This window comes from Salvia splendens, chromosome 22 (genome assembly GCF_004379255.2).
Source record: "Salvia splendens isolate huo1 chromosome 22, SspV2, whole genome shotgun sequence".
In the NCBI taxonomy this organism is placed as follows: Eukaryota; Viridiplantae; Streptophyta; class Magnoliopsida; order Lamiales; family Lamiaceae; genus Salvia; species Salvia splendens.
This window is the reverse complement of record NC_056053.1, coordinates 7,001,321-7,013,693: the sequence shown is the minus strand read 5'-3', so window position 1 is coordinate 7,013,693 and position 12,373 is coordinate 7,001,321. Positions and strand designations below refer to the sequence as shown.

Below are 12,373 nucleotides of genomic sequence, written 5' to 3'. Positions count from 1 at the left end.
TCTCCAAAGAGTTTTCTAGTTTGTGACTTTATTTATTATTTATGGAATAAAATTCCAACTACGCAGTTTTTTGAATAATAAATTCAGTTTTCAAACACCTGTTAGGAATAAAATCATACCATAATGGACACGCGAATTCTATGAAATAATATTCTGGTATTTTCATGTTATTCAATTACTACCACCCAAGATACCATGATTGAGTTGCGAAAAACTCTCACATATTGATGAGTCAAAGTGGCTTCTGATTAAATAAACAATATCAATAATATTTGCATAAACTAAGAAATTGTAATACCCGCCCTTTTTCCCCCTCTTTCGTTATGTTTAACGTCGAACTAGAGAGGTGTCACTCTTATGCTTCGTTGAATTAAATGGAACTTGTTACCCTTTTGTTGATACTTAATGTTGTTAGTTCGCAAAACAAAAGTTAAAGTGATAATCAAATTAAAACAATCTAATATATGTTTATGAAATATAAGGAACCTTGGGAAAGAATGTAAATCATCCCAAATAATACATTAATCTACATGATCATCTCACGGGTGAATTTATGAATGGAAAGAAAAGAGTATGAGATACTATGCTATTACAAAATATTTATGAATGAGCCAAGAAGGCTAAGAAACTAAAAGCCCTTTTGCTACACTTCGGGCCTCTCTTTTTTTTTCAAGCCCAAACCGCGACCTGTGTCTGATCGGCCCGTCTGGCCCAGGGCAACAGGCCCATGTCTCGAAAGGTCTGCTGAAGAGAGGGGTTTTGCACGTGTGTCGTGTGCACGTGTCCCTCCTTTCAACAAGATTTATAATTTTCCCACTAATGCAACTAATATTACAAAGTATAGCGGCAAGAGCGGGGTCGAACCACAGAGACTAGGACCTAGAACACCTGTAACTAAAGGAACATGCTGAAACTTACCCAAAATAAGCAGACAAAGATGCAAAAGCTGTGAAAAGCATAAAGCAAAAGCAAAAGCAAAAAAGCATATCTGAAGTCTAACAACCTCTTACTTCATCTTCTTCGTGTATCTAAGCTAAAACAGAGCATTGGACGCCATTGACGAAGAGAAACCGGGCATGCTTTGAAATCAAGACGTGAACACGAAATTCAAGCTAGGATATCAGATCTACTCTCCTCAGTCTAGCAGAAAGCGAAATGAACACAGATTTACCTTGCATGCATCACCTAAACTAACAGATCCCAGAAATCAAGCACGTGAATAACTAAATCTCAACATCTAAACTACTAGAAATCATGTAAACATCATGAATCTAAACATCTAAGTCACCAATTGCGAAAAACATCCAAGAAACATGAGTAAATAACATCATCAACATGAAAATAAACACAAAAGCTTTATAAAATTGGAAATAAGTCGAGATCCAACGGCGGAGTTGTCAATTCCTCCAATGAAACTCGAGATCTAATTACAGCGTCTCAAAAGCGGTAAAAAAAGCAAGGATCCAACACCGGAGTCGTGAATTCCCCGTCGATACCATTGAACTAAGTTAAGAAAGCAGTTAACTATCTACACTAAACTAAGATAGCAATGGCATTAAGCGCCTATAAGAGCTTCCTACCTAAACTAGGATAGCCTTAAGCGTTACCTTCTTCATTCATGTTAGTCCCTTTATACAAGGAGGCTTCAAGCTCAAATCCCTAGGTTATGCTCTTCATGATTTGATGTTTGTACCCTTAAAATAAGGGTGTCTTTGAATTCTCTCTCTTTTGTCCTTTTCCTTGCACTACCTGCTCTCCTAATAATTCTCCTTGACCTAGCGGATTTTCGACATTTTTACTCCTTTTCTACTCATTCTGCATCTGCTCGGTCAGTTTGCAGCATCTACTTGACCCAGCAGATACCTGCACATTTAATCTCAAATTTGTGCATTATCTCCCCAAAAAATATGTAATATCACCCTAAACCAATGCATGAAACGAGCCTTATCACCTGACTAACAACCCAGTTTTCCCATCACTGCAATATGCAAACAAAACATTAAATGTCTAAAAAACAAGAGGAATTTAAGGGACATCCCTTTTGAAGGAATGAAACAACAAGACTTTATTAAAGAGGGAGTTAGAGAATGGCAAGTCAGCTCCCTAATACCCCCTCTCTCAACAGCAGCTATGTTAGAACAAAGGAAAAGAGAGAGACTTTAAACACCTAGAAGTACTATGACAGCCAGCAGCCTACACTTAAGGAATGATGGCAGTTATGTAGACCAAGGACTTACCAAAAAAGGGGCAAGTCAATGCCTGCAATATCCTCCCCAAAACAGCACCAGCACTTCTTCCCTCTCCACCATGTACATCTGAAGAAAAGAAAAGAAACCAACAAATAACATAAATGCATTAGTCCTTATCTCAAAGATCGCCACCAAATTCCAGTTAAAGTTGCTGCAAAATCAAAGAAAAGGGAGATTTGCTGCAGGAAGAGAACAAAACAATACAACAGCTCCAATTAAAGCCTCACGAGTACACTCTTTGCCTATAAAAACCCCCTCCACGCCACCTATGAACTTTCCCCCCACACACTTTGAAAATTCAGCCACAAAAGCAAGTTGAGAGTGAGATCGCTTGGAGTAGAGTTCTGCAGAGTTCTTGCAGGCAGTTCCTACTACCCATAGGTAATGCTATTTTTCTTCCATTCCACAAATTCTTTATGCTCAAACCCAAGCTCACCCTTTCCCTAACTTATCAACAAGGAACCAGAAAAACAAGTGGGAAAGCGGTGAGTTCTAGGAGCAGAGGAAAAGAATCAGTAGCTACTTCAAGAGGTAATACACCTCCATCCTCTTCCCCGACTAGTTTCATGTCATCATGTAGTAACTAAAACCTCAAGCATGTTAGAGCCCCACTTCAAAATCTTGATAAAATAAATGGAAGAAACAGTAAAACACTTCCACGACCTCTGCCTCGTGTCGAACATCATGCATAGGATAAGAAAATTTAAAGCCTTACTTTTACTTCTAATGCACACCACAGTAAGCACAAGAACAAGAAGCTTAAGCCTTTCCTCACCCAACAAACTTTCACTTTTTTCCTCAGCTATGAAACTCACGTAAGAGCAGAAACTAACTCACAATCATTAAGAATCGAAGTAAATAAAAGAGGAATAGGCTACGGCAGAGGACTTAGCTTTAGGCCGACAACTGAAGGGCTGCCCGACGACGAGCGAGCATCGACGGAGCCCGGAAGTTGCCATAGGTCACGGGACAGCAGTGACTGTTCCTCCGAGTCGGGAAGCGGCGGGGCCTTAGCCGTGCGGCGTCGGCGGAACTGACTGGCGGCAGACGGCGATACCGCACCGCTGTTAAATAGCCGAGAAGGAGCCGGATGGAGGAGCGACGTTGTCGCTGAGTCAAGAGACGGCGTCGGGAATCGCCGGGTCCCCGCGCTGGCAGCGATACTGTAAAGAAGCCGAGGATGAGAGAGATAATCCGGGAATTTGATGCCCGGAGATGTCTCGCAGAGATGGAGGCGCTGCTTCACCATTATCAATTTAGGGTTTTCTATCAATTTGGGGCTGTCTTGTGTTTTAGGGTTTTTGATTTGGGATTTTGTGAAACCAGAAGAAGGTGTCGCAAGTATTTTCTAGCTAAGTAAATAACCCATGTGTTGGTTGCATGTGACGTCGTTTCAATAAGAGTGGAAGAGAAGCGGGCCAGCTTAAGAATCGTGAAGTCGATTTCGTAATGTGGGGATAGCAAGGATATGAGGCCACGTCATAGGGACAGCTGTGCGTAGCTGTTGCAACAACTTAAGAGAGAGAAGGGAAGGAACAGAGAGAGGGAACGGTTGAGCTGAGAATATAAATAGAAGTAGCAGCTTTGTTCATTTCATTCACGAAAATTGTGTAAGCTTGCGAGCTGTGGTCATCGTGAGAATCCGGTAAGCCGGTGATTCTCCGTTGAATGTATCGTGTTCATCTTATCATTATATCTTTTGTTTCCATTTACATTTGAAGTTTCCATTTGTGTAACTCTCATCATCAATGCAGTTCCTATTCATTTGTTCTATCGATTTGTATATTTGATTTTGGGTTAAGTTGCATCAAATCATGGAGGTGGTGATCGATTGGAGTTCGTCTTGTGATTATTACTCTGATAATAGAAAAAAGATGCAACAATTGGTATCAGAGTCGTCGATCCTCGGAGGGGAAAGACGGCTTGAATCACAGCAGTTCGATGCCGGAATCACAGAGAATCGATGGAAGCTGGAATCACAACAATCCGATGCTCGATGGGAGAAGAATATGCAACTACTTCGAAATATCATCTCCTCAAAGCCTGGGGGAGAAGTTGCAGCCGCAGATAAGGAATCATCACGTGTTGAAGAAGAGGATGATCAACAAATAAGGATCCTATGGCAAAAATTGGAGGCTCAATGTGAGGCTCACTGGCGTCGCATGGATGCTAAATTCGACGCACTGAAGAAAGCAATTCTAGATCTAAGCATCTCGAGCCAAGGTCGATCGATGGAGACAACGGATGCGAACTCCAGCAGCTATTGCAACACTGATTTTGAGTAATTGGAGTGTAATTGGTCTCCAGTGCAGAAAACATAGGAGCTCGAACTGGCGCAAGTCGATCGCCCCGGATCTGACAACCTTAAATCACGAGACGAAGGCTGGGACGTCCACCAAGCAATAGCAACGATGGATCTGGACTCCGACAGCCATGAATCTCAAGTGGTACAGACCGACGGAAGCTTGGGGAATCAAAAAGAAGCGATGGAAATTTTGGATTATCCAATAAGAAATTTGGTGACAGTGTTGGAGCTTCCCAAAATTGCCGAGGGGGGGTTCGATAAGATGACATCGTGGAATGGGACAAGAATGACAGTAAATGGCATTGATTCAGAGCTTTACTTTTTGAGTTCATCGCTAGAATCAAAGGACTATCCCAAAGTGGAGAAGTCTGGGAAAGAATCGGAGGAATTTGGATCGCAAAATCAGAGAAGCTTCCTTCAATCACGTGCTTGAGGAAATGCCCAAAAGGTAAATTCAAGCTTCCTCATCTTTCTATCATTAAAAAAGCTATTAGTCCAGTTTCCTAAACCCAATGTGAAGATGAAGCTCGTGGCTCAACGTGATGATGAGCTATATGAGGGGTTTGATGATCATAGTAACGGTTTTTTGGGGCGTGGGGGATTTAGCATCTCCGATGCTAGAGGACATTCGGGAATTTAGTGGAAAATGAGTCTACATTGGTGGAAATGCAACCTGATCAGAGGAGTGGTGAGCAGCGACATGATCTATTTGATGGAGTGTTTCCCATGTCAGATTTCGCATGTAATGTGTTTGGAGCGTTGATGGGTTTAAAGAGGTTTTCATTTGGTGATGCTTTTCGTTGTGCTTCACGAAATAGGATGAATCTAGTTGAAGGTTTCATGGTTTATGACCATTGGGAAAACATAAAAGAAAATGAGGACTTCTTTCTCTTTGCCTTGCTGTTCAGTCAACAAGAGTGTCTATTTTCAGTGGCTAACAGCGATAGTGTTCGTTTACAAGAAGGAAGGAGCTCAGCGATCTCTCCAAGTTCGCTGCACAATGTTGAAGTTTGCAGTTGTGCCTTGGAGTACAACAGATTTGAGTGTATAAAAAGACTGGAAGTGGAGTAGTGTGGGGGCAGTTAATTCATTTTCCTAAGCCCATGGTGAAGATGAAGCTTATGGTACCGACTGTTGATGGCCTTGGAAGTGCTACATATTCCGATAAAATCACCCCAAGTAAGCTTTAGTTGAAGATGGTGGACCTTATTATCATTGCTTCAACCCAGACACATGATGATAGCAACAAGGAACAATGGCTGGATGGAAGCTTCAAGGAAAGTGTGAAAATTATACCATAGACATGGTTGCATTGGCTGCGGGCACGTTAAGTAAGTCCCTGTGTTTTTGGACGACAAGGGCCTTGGGTTATTTTTCGAAGTGTCTTGGTAGTCATGGCCAAGCTGCAATAGTTCTTTCAATGTTTGATCCAATGAAATTGGTTATGGACTGCAATTCAAAAGGCTTGAGGAAGTGTTGGGATTCTTAGATTTATTTGGATTTCGTATGAGCCGAATTAATAAATTGAATAGGAACGAAAATACCAAGAAATGGAAGGGTATCAAATTCAATTTATTTGTATTGTAAATGAAAGAAAAAAGAGAAAATAAAATTTCATTTTATTTATTTAAGAAACCTTTCCCATCTATTTTAGAGTATTTTATAGATGGGGTATATCTCGGGTCAGTTGTGCAAAATCATTATCCTTCATTGGAGTGGCTGCTCATTTGGTTTTCTAAGCCTTGGGTGAATATGAGATTAGAGAAAGATTACCCCGGTGCATATATATGTTGTATTTTCAAGGGAATTCAAATGTTGGGGCAATAGACATTCTTCTCCGAGATCGTGAAGCCAATCTTAATCTTCAATTGGAGTATGCAACAGCTTGGATACAAAATCAGCTTGTGGCTCAATGGGTTGTTCATTGGGTACATAGTTCGTTAGCTGGCACCACGTGGGAGTTCAACGAGGAAATCAAAGTTGTTGTTTTCCAGGCTTCATCGCGGACGATGAAGCTTAAGGGGGGTGGATTGTTGCAAGTATTTTCTAGCTAAGTAAATAACCCATGTGTTGGTTGCATGTGACGTCGTTTCAATAAGAGTGGAAGAGAAGCGAGCCAACTTAAGAATCGTGAAGTCGATTTCGTAATGTGGGGATAGCAAGGATATGAGGCCACGTCATAGGGATAGCTGTGCGTAGCTGTTGCAACAACTTAAGAGAGAGAAGGGAAGGAACCGAGAGAGGGAACAGTTGATCTGAGAATATAAATAGAAGTAGCAGCTTTGTTCATTTTATTCATGAAAATTGTGTGAGCTTGCGAGCTGTGGTCATCGTGAGAATCCGGTGATCCGGTGATTCTCCGTTGAATGTATCATGTTCATCTTATCAATATATCTTTTGTTTCCATTTATATTTGAAGTTTCCATTTGTGTAACTCTCATCATCAATGCAGTTCCTATTCATTTGTTCTATCGATTTGTATATTTAATTTTGGGTTAAGTTGCATCAAATCATGGAGCTGGTGATCGATTGGAGTTCGTCTTGTAGTTATTACTCTAATAATAGAAAAAAGATGGAACAGAAGGGGGAGCAAGCTGCCGGCAGCGCAAGAGAAGCGCCTACCAGAGCAGCGATCTGCGGACAACGAAGGACAGGTACCGCGCCGCTACCTCTCCTCCGAAGCTAGGGCTCCCTCCTCCCCAATTTTGACTTTGTGAAATGTGAGAATCCTATGGGAATGGAATGAGTAGTGTAGGGCTTTTCTCTTTTAAGTTTTGGGCCTTTTAGTTCAAGCATGGGCTAAAGAATTAAATGGGGAAGTGGGCTGGTAGAATTTAAGTATGGATTTGGGCCATCCTTTAAAATTTAAGTTTGGGATAAGAACTTAATTAAATCACGTTTCTTTGCCCGACCAAATAATTGACGGTCCATTGTTTATTTCCACGATGATAAATATGATTCCCGGATTTTATTCTAATGCTTATATAATTTTGCGTAGGAGGTAAGACTCTCTTGTTAAATGAATAATTTGTAAAGCTCCACATAAATTAAATCACTCAATTTAATTAATGCTTAAGGACTTTTCTATGAAATAAGGAGAAAGAATAAAACGATCATGCACTTAGGATGCATTCACGTTAAGTTTATTTGGCTTCTTAAGCCTAATTAAGTATTATTCTTATTTTTTAAAGGGGCGTCTTCGCTCGTCGTTTAAGAACAAATCAAGGAACTTTTTGACTAAAGAAATAGCTTTTGAGGTGGTCATTCTTTTCAAAATGTGACTTCTAGCATAAATATGTGAATTTTTTCTATACATGTTTGTCATGCCATGTTTTGCTTTTACGAATACCTATCTGCTTGGCTATGCCAATTATGTTAAATCGAATTTGGGTCCCAGTAGGACTGCAAACCCCACTTGGACTAGTGTACACATATGGGGATCGTGAGCTGGCTTCGAGTTGGCTGGTCTAGTGACCGTCGTGGAATGTGGCCACATTCCTGGTTCACATACGTTTCAGATATGGTATCTACATTTATGTGATTGCGCAATCAATTTTATGAACTAAAGGAATTTTAGTGACGCGGGCCCTTTTAAGTAAAACCCCGTGTTCACTCAACTGTGGCTGACAAAACTTTGATGAAACTTATGATTTTTGGCAATATGTCGACTGAGTATATCAAGTACTCAGCCCTGCATGTTTCTTTTCTAACATGCAGGTTGAACGTGAACGAGGAGGCGAAGGTGTTGAGAAATGACAATAATAATAAGTAGCACTAGGTAGCCCAAAGTAGTGTTTCTTCACACATACTTCTTTGTCTTGATCTCTTCGATATTTTGTATTAGATATTTTGTACTAGGAGTTATTAAACCTAGTTGACGTACTCTGACTTTTGTTTTTGCCATGTATCACTTCCGCTTCTCGAAATTAATGATTGGACTTGACTTTCCATTTATGCTACCTCTTTTATCCTCAAGTTGATTTAGTCACGTTATAGCCACGCTCACTATCACTAGTGAGATGTGGTCGTGACAGAGTGGTATCAGAGCAATGTTCTTTTGCTCTGGACCCAAGAACATTCTTTCAAGCCTTAGTCTAGAATAATAGTACTAGACTAGAATATGAATAAAATGTTAAACATAAAGGAACTCAACACCTCGACTCGTCACGTTCAACCGCAACAAGGGAGGTAAATACCTATGTTTCTTGAAGTTTCTAAGAAAAATAATTCTTAGTCAGGCAAAAACTAAATCTCTTTTCTTTTTAAGAAAATGTATTTTATGAATCTTTATGAAAAAAAGAAAATGTGTTTTTTATGAATCTTTATGAGGAAGAAAATGTTTTTATGAACCTCTATGAGTTGTAATGTGATACTAAGTGTTATGTATTGCATATGATCAATTATGTGATTTTTTAACATGTTTGTGGAAATATTGATGAATAGTATCCGGGACTATGTATGCAAACCTAGAGCGCCTAAGAAAGTATATTAGGCTAGAATGCTTATGAATAAGTAATTGTAGAACAACAATTCCTTTACCGCTTTCGAAAGCGATGAAATCAATGAGAACATGCAAGTTAGGGCGAACCCCTAATTTTTAATGAAATATGGAATAATAAATGCGAACTACGACGTATTATACAACCCTTATGTTTTCAATGAGAACATGTCCAATTTTTTTTTGGGACACATATGTTAGTCGAACCAGATGTTTATATGTTATAGCTTCCACATGGAAACCTCCTTATGTTCTTTTGACACGACGATTATTCTTATACCCTCCACTTCATGCATATTATACTTTCCTTATATTCTTCTATTTACGAGCTATTTTGAGAACCCTTATCCTTTTGTGTAGATAGCACGCCAGCGTTATACACACCGTAGGCCTCTCAGCGAGCGTGCGGTTCTCGAGGCGGTCGTACGTTACTATCGGACTTATCGCCGTTGCTATGGGGATTCACTAGTAGAGTTTGTTGCCCATTACGGGAAATTGTGGGACAAGGCCAACCGATACAGGGTGAAGGCCTATGAGGGCATTGTTAGGCTCATTGACCTGTTCCTAGAGGAGTGGCGGGACTGGATCACTACCACCGCCAAGTTTCATATTGCGTCTCAGCCCCTATCCTATGAGCTAGTGGGGGATATGCCCAGATTTTTTAGCGTGGTTTCAGCTGGGTGTGTCCATTTCGGCGACAGGCCCCCACCAGACTCGCGAGCACCCAGGGATGATAGGTTCCTTAACTTGCCGCCGTAGGACCTCATGCAGGGTGCGGACGTGATCTATGATGAGGGACAGTCATCCCGAGCTCCCGCGAGCAAGAGGAGCTGAGACGAGAGTGAGGACACTAATGATTCCGATGAGGAGCTCAAGCCCGTAGGGGATGGCTCCAGGGACGATGACGACCCTGGCGAGGAGTCCAAGCTTATGGGGAATGGCATGGGGAACATAGATGATGACGAGGACCCAGATGAGGAGGGTTCAGACGACGATGAGTCCGGTAATGAGGACTCCGATGAGGAGGACACCGAGGATGATCCCGAGGAGGATCTGGAGGGGGCGTGATGGAGGAGGATGACCCGAACAATGAGGTGCCGCAGATCGAGGATCTCGCGGACTCGGGGATAGGGTTCGTTCCCCCACTGCCCGTTGGACCTCCACCCGAGATACCCCCACCTCCAGTGGAGCCCCACCCCGAGGTACTACAATAGCCCCTCCACCCCATGGACTTGGTTTTCTATAGGGAGTTGTACCTCCGGGCAGGGCACTTGAGAGATTTGGCCACCAGGTTCTACATTCCCGTGGTGCCATAGATGGTATCAGTATACCCCGAGGAATTATTGTCCCCGATTGAGGTGCTCTTACAAAGGACTATGTATGGTGACTCGGTGTGGCTCAGCAGTGACTCCGACATGGACGACGACTCCGAGTAGGGTTGGCTAGACAGGCTTTAGATGTGTCTGTTGTAGTAGATCGGTGTTATGGTTTCTTTCTGTTATGTATCGAACCATGTAGGAAACCTTTTTTTTCATTGTCCCTTCACATGTACTAAGTCCTCTTTAGAGGCAATTTTCCTTAATCTATGAATACATGTGATGTTTCTCAACTATGTTGTTTCCCTATTTGATTTCCCTATCTCTTATATACAAGGTGATGCATGAAATGAATCCAAATGTATGCGATCATGACGTAATGACAAGTATGAATCCTTTTGATAACTTTTTCTACTTTAATCAGAATGCCACCACCACGACGCGTCAGACGACCAAGGTGGTACGCGGAGATACCAGAGAATGTACCACTAGGAAACGGAGTAAGAGAAGAGATGCCACCTCCACCACCTCCTCCGCCGCCTCCTCCACCACAAGAGCGGCGCGTGGAGGAACTCTTCCTAAAGCAGAATCCCCCGGTGTTTAATGGGTAGCTGAGAATTGGGTACGCGCCGTGGAGCGCATATTCAACTTTCTTCAATGCAACGACAGAGAGCGTCTTACTTGTGTGACCTTCCAGTTGGTGGAATCTACCAACTTCTAGTGGGAGGCATGAAGGAAGACCATGACCCTCAAGCAACTGGCTCTCATGACTTGGGATGAATTTAAGGCTGGACTGTATGACAAGTATATTCCGAAGAGTTCTCGTAAGACAAATGAAGTGGAGTTCTATAATCTGAAGCAAGGAAGAATGTCTGTAACTGAGTATGACAAAATGTTCTGCGACATGTCTCGCTATGCACCTGGCAGAGTTGATACTGATGAAAAGATGGCTGAGAAGTTTTGTTCCGGTCTGAGGCACGAAATAAGGATGACCTTGGCCAGCCATGGAGGACTGCCATACCCTGAATCGCTGAGTCGAGCATTGGATATTGAGACAGCTATGCCTAAGGAGAGGTCAATTGTGCCTATTGTTGCCGCACCACCACCGCAGCAACAACAAAACTTCCGAGAGAAAAGGGAGTGGGATGAAGATCGTACCCCAACTGAGACTAAGAAACAACAGTGTACTCCGAAACCACCATAGAATGGTGGGATACAACCTGCCCCAAATCAGATGATGGAGCACCGACCCAAGGCCCCTCCTTGTGCTAAATGCTCAAAGAACCATCACGGGGAGTGCAGGGCTGGGACAGACAAGTGTTTCAACTGTGGCAGAAGTAGACATTTTTCCAGGGAATATCTGGGCAAGAATACAGGGACGGGAGGAAGACAGAACTATCAGGGGCAGCATCTGCAACTGCGGGCACTTCAAGCTGAGCCGAGAGGAAAGCAGCCCCACCCCCACGCCCAGTGCCACAGCACCAGCGGTAGCTTCGCCAGAGGCTTTCCACTCAGGCTAGAGCTTTTGCACAGAGGCAGAAGCAGCCTAAGATTGAGCAAGGGAACCAGGAGCAGGGCAATATGGCAGGTATGGGAACATAAGATGAGGGTGCCCTCACCCGTAGGAGGCCTTATAGACATCTCATGAACTTGTTCGAACGTAGAATTCACTATGGGAAGCTTGAACTTAGTGGCTCACAATTTGCATGTGAATGTTAATGTGGAGCATCGATATCATATTAGGAATGGATTGGTTAGCTGAGAACTACGCTACTATTCGTTGCAAAGAGAGGCAGATCGCCTTGCAATACCCAGGGAAGGAACCCACAATCTTTCACGGAGTCTCCATGAGACGACAAAAGTACATAATTTCTGCACTACAAGCAACCACCATGATAAGGAAAGGATGCCCTGCATACCTCGTCTATCTGAACGGATAAGAGAAGGAAGACTGAAAGATAGAGAATGTAGCAGTGGTAAGAGAATTTCCTGATGTCTTTCCTAA

General features: G+C 42.4%; 1 long non-coding RNA gene across 1 annotated transcript; it reads right to left on the bottom strand.

Moving 5' to 3' along the window:
- Nucleotides 1-1,336: 1,336 nt before the first annotated feature.
- On the bottom strand, nucleotides 1,337-3,764 carry LOC121787570. Its single transcript, XR_006047511.1, has 2 exons — nucleotides 2,238-3,764; nucleotides 1,337-1,978 (listed from the first exon to the last, which is right to left on the bottom strand). It is a non-coding gene; the product is annotated as an uncharacterized LOC121787570 (long non-coding RNA).
- Nucleotides 3,765-12,373: the final 8,609 nt, after the last annotated feature.